Source organism: Galeopterus variegatus, unplaced genomic scaffold (assembly GCF_000696425.1).
Source record: "Galeopterus variegatus unplaced genomic scaffold, G_variegatus-3.0.2 Scaffold493, whole genome shotgun sequence".
NCBI lineage: Eukaryota > Metazoa > Chordata > Mammalia > Dermoptera > Cynocephalidae > Galeopterus > Galeopterus variegatus.
Window position 1 is genome coordinate 30,695 of NW_007726604.1, and position 6,411 is coordinate 37,105.

The 6,411-nt window shown below is 40.3% G+C and overlaps 1 pseudogene; it reads right to left on the reverse strand.

The window, feature by feature from the left end:
• Positions 1 to 1,955: 1,955 nt before the first annotated feature.
• On the reverse strand, positions 1,956 to 3,112 carry LOC103587844 (annotated as a pseudogene).
• Between the last annotated feature and the right edge of the window lie 3,299 nt (positions 3,113 to 6,411).

A 6,411-nucleotide genomic window follows, 5' to 3' on the forward strand; every position in this document is an offset into this window, starting at 1 on the left:
AAACTTCCTGTGGGGACCAGCAGTTGAGTTCTGTGGTTTGCTGCTTTGCTGCTGATTCCTTGGGGAAGGCTTTTTTGCAGCACCAGTTTTAATGGTTGACTTTATAGGTACTTCTGGGTTTAGAGAAATCCAGTGCACCTGAGTTGTGTAGAAACACTGGTCTGGGCCTGAGTGTTTTCATCAAACTGCACCCCATGTGGGCCGGCCTGGTGGCGCACTCAGTTGAGTGCGGCGCTTGGGAGTGTGGCGGCGCTCCCGCCGAGGGTTCGGATCCCATATAGAGACCGGTCCGCTCACTGGCTGAGCGCGGTGCGGGCGCGACACTGAGGGTTGTGATCCCGTTGCCGGTCATGGTACGGGCGTGACACCGAGGGTTGCGATCCCGTTACCGGTCACGAAAAAAGACAAAAAGGAAAAAGGAAAAAAACAAAAACAACTGCACCCCATGCAATTCTATATTCCTGACCAGTCCCTTCTGAGTGGTCCTATGCTGACTGGGAGGCAGATCAGCTGTCTTTGCTGTGCCCTAGTGTTCTCCCGGTGGGCCCATCTCTCCCAACACCCATGCTGCAAACACTTCCCATGGGACGGGCTGTGCTCTGGTCCCTTGGGATAACTCATTGGCCTCTTAGTGGCTCCTTTTTTTCATTTGTTGTGGCTCCTCAGTCCTATGTAGGTCCATGGGAACCCTATTAGTGGTATTGCTGGCCTGGGGGCCACCAAGGCCCTCTTCTCCCTGCTGCTTCCAAACAACTCCATCTGAAGGGCATAGCTACAGCTTTTGCCAGCTCCTGCTCCGCATGCTCAGCAGCTCCAGCCTTGAAATGGCTGGGATTTGAAAAGGTTGGAGAAGTTTTTTCTTTCTCTCATCGTGGCTTCTCCTGCCTTGATGCACTCTGTAGGTCTCTCTTTCTCTTGCTCTGAGCTCTAGGGGCCCCAGCTTGGCTGTTATTGCTTTTTAATATTTGTAAATTAGTTGATTTGTGGGAGAGAGTGATGCTGGGGACCATCTATTCAGCCATCTTGACTGGAAGTCCTGCCTTCCATAAACTTGCAAAATGTAATTTTTAGCTCTCAGTTACTTTTTTACTATTGATATGCTTAACTACAAGACAACTTAAAAAGGTATGGTTCTTGAATGATGGTGCATATATCAGAAGGTTAGTAACAATCCTAAAAAAAAGTGAAAAAGCTTTCAAGTTAACAACTTCATTACCATCTGTAATTGACACATAAAAACTGTATGTATTTATCGTGGACAACATGATGTTTTGAAATATGTTATCTCTTAGTATCTGTGGTGGATTGATTCCAGGATGCTCAAATCTGATATAAAATGGCATAGTATTTGCATATAACCAATGTACATTCTCCCACATACATTAAATCACCTCTAGATTACTTATAGTACCTCATGTAATGCTACACAGTTGTTATATTGTTTAGGGAATGATGATGAGAAAAAAAAGTCTGTACTTTTCAAGTCATGGTTGAATGCATGGATGTGGAACTCGTGGACAAGGAGGACTGACTGCACATTGTGGAATGGCTCAATTGAGCTGATTAACATATGCATTACTTCATATACTTATTTTTTTGTGGTAAGAACACTTAAAATCTACTCTGTCAGCAATTTTCAAAATATAACACATTGTTATAATTATAGTCCCCATGCTGTACAATAGATCTCTTGAACTTATTCCTCCTATCTAACTGAAGTTTTCATTCCTTTGATCAGCATCTCCCCAATTCCTCACCCCCAACCCTTGGTAACCACCATTCTACTCTCTGTGTCTATGAGTTCAAATTTTTTAGTTTCCAAATATAAGTGAGATCATGCAGAGTTTGTCTTCTTCTGCGTGGCTTATTTCACTTAACATAATGTCCTCCAAGTTCATCCATGTTGTCATAAATGATACAATTTTCTTCTTTTTAAGGGCTGAATAATATTCTACTTTTAATAGATTTATATCAATTCTGGAACTAGTAATGGCATGCTTTGATGGTGGCTCACTATAAAGATACTGTATTGGAAATCCGGAAATTAAGCAACTGTTTCCTATGATATGCATCATTTTCCTGGTTATTATGATCATCCAGAGATTTTTCTTATACAGTTCTTTAATTCTTCAATTCCTTCTCCAGTAACTGCAGAGATGGGGATGATATGTTGGAATACCATAGTCCTCTCTGGAATCATGTGTTTTTTTTTTTTTTCAATTAAATGCAGAAAATCTTCAGGATTCTGGAGTTGGTTCATCAATTTATGGAATTTATCTGGAGCATGTGGTAAGTCCATTTTATTAACTGCCAGCAGTGCAGGTTTTGTCTGAAGTTCCTCTTTGTACAACTCCAACTCTTTTGTAAGCAGTATTATCATTTCAAAAGCAGTTCTGTATGGAGTTTTTGAAGAAAGCTGAAATCCAGAAATAGCAACAACAAAAAGCAGTTGTCTAGTTCTTTCTATATGCTTGAAGAATTTATGGCTCATTCCTTTGTTCATATGTGCTCCTTGTATTAAGCCTAGAAGATCAGCTACTGATATCTGTTTGAAATCATTGTACATAATCTTTCCAAGTTCAGGCTTTAAAGTTGTAAATGCATAATCTGTAGTTGCAGGTTTTGCATGAGAAACTTGACTTAGCAAAGAGGATTTTCCAGCATTTGGGAATCCTACTAGGCCTACATCAGCTATAAGTTTTAGATCAAGGTGAATTATTCGTTTCTGGCCTTTCAAAGGTGAGAAATTTGTAAGACCTCCTTCAGCAACCCAAACTCTGTCTTCCTCTTTATTGAGTTCTATAATTTTATCATTTTCATCAGTTACTGAAATACCCAGAGGTACAGGGATTTCACAGTCTTTTCCTTTGGAGCCTTTTGGTGCACTAACCTGACTGTTCCTCCTCTAGCCACAAACCGTTTCTGAGGATATTTGTCTTTAAGTTGCTTTAAAGTCATTTTTTTATGGGCTACAACCCAGACATCATCACCTTTTCCACCTTCTCCACCTAAACGAGGATAACCCATTCCACTACTTCCTCCTCTAGTGAAGTCTTAGGTTATCAATGAAATTTCCACACTTTCTAAACAACATGCAACTGCAATGTACCATGACTTCAATGAGCCCTCATATTATCTTTTAATTCTATTTTTTCATAAACTTTTTGAAGTACCCTTGTATGTAGGTTCCTCAATCAATCTGACAACATTGGCTTCCAGAAAAAAATTTTAAGGTGGCTGAAATGATTGGTTTCCCCTTCTACGTACAACTTGCTGAATTGGGCTCATCCAGAGAAAATAAATGTGATAACAGAAAATCTCCCCCTGACTCAGAGAAAGACGAATAGGACTGATAATAAGGAACGTTCTCCACATTTTACTTTCATTGGATATTTTTATAATATACTCAGAATTACTTTTGAAAGCCTTCACAATCATGGACTGCACAAATGCATTTCAAGGAGTTCCAAGTAATTATACCAGTAATCTTCCTGTCTGCACAATTCCTAGCTGAGAAAAATTATGAGAAAAGGTTTGGAGAGTGGAGTTGCAACATACTACGGTAGTTCCTAAAGAGGTCCACCAAGAGAAGATGGTGATATAGGCAGCCAAATCCTCATCTGGAACTTTTGTTGTGAATTGAAATTTATACAGAATATGTAATCACTTTTTTATTAGGGTCTTCCAAAACAAAAGTCAAATAGGACATAACAAGAAAGCAAGATGAGAAAAACAAAATGGAGACACCAACATGTGAAATTTCTTCTCTTCCTCATTTCATTTAGAAATGGTTTGAGGGCCGAGCCCGTGGCGCACTCAGGAGAGTGCGGAGCTGGGAGCGCAGCAGCACTCCCGCGGTGGGTTCGGATCCTATATAGGGGTGACCGGTGTGCTCACAGCACTCACTGGCTGAGCGCGGTGTGGCCGGTCTCAAAAAGGACAAAAAAAAAAAAAAAAAAAGAAAAAGAAATGGTTTGAAAGTTCAGTTTGTGAAAGACAGAATGTACCAGACAATTAAGGAGATGACTCTTTTCCTGCACTCTAATATCTATTCAGTCAAAATAGTAGTGGCAGTTGCACATCATAAAAGCCTCTCAAGTCCATACTGTCTTCTCCATTCTCAGCCCCCTTGGCAATTTAATTCAGGCCCCAAATCCTATTGGCTTTGACTTTTATAAGTCTATTTCCCCCACTGCTTGCGTACCTTGTATTTACCTCCTAAACTGTTACCATGATTATTTTTCCAAAACCACAAATCTAATTATTGTAATGTTCTAGTTAGGACACTCATATTTCCCCATGACCTAGAGGATAAAGTCTTAACTTTTAAGTGAGTTATTTAGGATTTTTTACAACCTGTAATAGGGGCCAAGGAAAAACTTCCTCTTCACTCCTGAAGGTTCATTAATAAAAATCACTGACAAATTTAGGTTAATAAGAAGAAAAGGCATAACAAGTTTTTTCATTTAATATGCTGGGAGGGGGCAATGCATGGGTGAATCACGAGAGAGTTATTTCCCAATTTTCCATTGGGGTACAGAGCTTATACACCTCTCTTAATAGAGAAAGGGGAGATGGGGCTGTTGGAGTAAATGATTCTCATTTGGAGTGTAATGGGCCTGGAGAACACACCATGGCCTGGGGCAAAGTCTATTTGGTCCACAGAGCAGACAATGACTGGTAAATGATTCTCTTCAAAGTGCTGGATGGGATCTAAATAGAAGACAATGGTCTGTGACAAAAGTTAGTTCAGGTGTGTTGACAGACTTCAGTCTTCCTTTCTGTGATATAGTTAAGTTAATGAAAACTCAGGGGAAGGACCAGAGGTAATTGTATTTTTCTTTGGCAGGTCCAGACTTTAGGCAGATAAGGGAACAGCTGTGCTTTGGAGAGTGACAGAGAGTTGAGAGATAGGGGGTAAGCAGGGAGAGTCAGAGAGACCTTGAGGTAGCTTCTTTATTTCAGTATGCCAAAGCACCATATTTGGGGGTTAAAATATTTTGCTTGTTCGCACTGTCCTCAGTCTACCGTCCTCATCTTCTGTGGCCTTCCTCAACTCTCTGCTCCTAAGACTGCTCCTTGTTGTGCTGAGTTGTGCATCGTTTTCTAAAGTGGTGACTCTCAAAGTCAATGGTGCATCAAAATCACTGAAAGAGCATACTACAACACACATAGCTGGGCCCTACCCCCAGAATTTCTAGTTGAGGAGGTCTGAATTGGAGCCCGAGTCTGCATTTCTAACAAGTTCCCATGTGATGCTGATGACATATGTTGATCTGGGGACCACATTCTGAGAATCACTTCTATAGTGCAAGCCAGATTTTCCACAGGGTGAACCTTTTTGCTCAGCTCAAAAATCTCTTTTGTTTCCTTTTTTGATGGGGCCTCTCTTGATCACTCCCTAAAGTGTATGTATACCTTTTTCTAGACCTGCAAGCATTATTTATAATATGCGAAACTGTAGTTTGTTAATCGGGCTATCTTCTTCCTTTTAGCTCCTTAAGTGTAGAGAGTGTAATATATTCATTTTTATATTCCCAGACTTAGCACAGTGGAGAGGAAGTCAATTTCCTTTGCTGAATGAATGAATATTGGTGGTACTGTATCTGCTTTCCTGACTGGGCCATTTTCCAGGTGTAGAATTGGCCATGCTGTCTGTTAACTTTGAAATCTACCAGTACATGTGACCTTTTGATAACATTTCACAGCTCTTCACAATTCACCAAAGGGAATTTTAAAGCAACCCTAATCTTACATTCTAATGAACAAAAGAAACATACATGACAGGTAGTCAGAAATCAGTCTGATGAAATTCAATACAATGCAGAACAAAAGACTAAAAATTATCCTGGAAGTTTTATGGGCCCCTGTCTAACATGATTTCTTTGCTAAAGGTGTAGCTACCCAATGAAAACATAACTGGGATATTGTGTCAGTTAAGTGAAAAGCATCAGGTGAATGAAAAAGCAGTCAGAATAATGGCTTGACAACATGTTGACTGTAGTCGATTTATGGTTTTATCTTCAACTGGTTGTTCTTTCATTGTGTCAACAAGTCTGCAGTGCACATATGGATACATATGATTCATAGAGATAAGAACATAATTCTTAGAGAACGCTGAATTCTTTTCTTGCTTTTAACTCATGATCCAAAATCACTGATTAGGCTAAGTGTCAACTAAGACGTTGGAGCCAAAAATCTACTTCTACTTCACTGTACACCTAATGACTGGAATTCTTGCTCTGATATTCAGAAGAACATTTCTCAACACAAAAAAGCAAAATCCAGAGGTGTAGAGGAGTGCTGATTGGTGGGGTGAAGCTGGAGTAGGGTGGAGATAGGAGATGGGACTGGACAGGAAAGCAGGCCCAGATTGTGAAGGGCCTTGCATGCTATGTCAAGGAGTCTGAA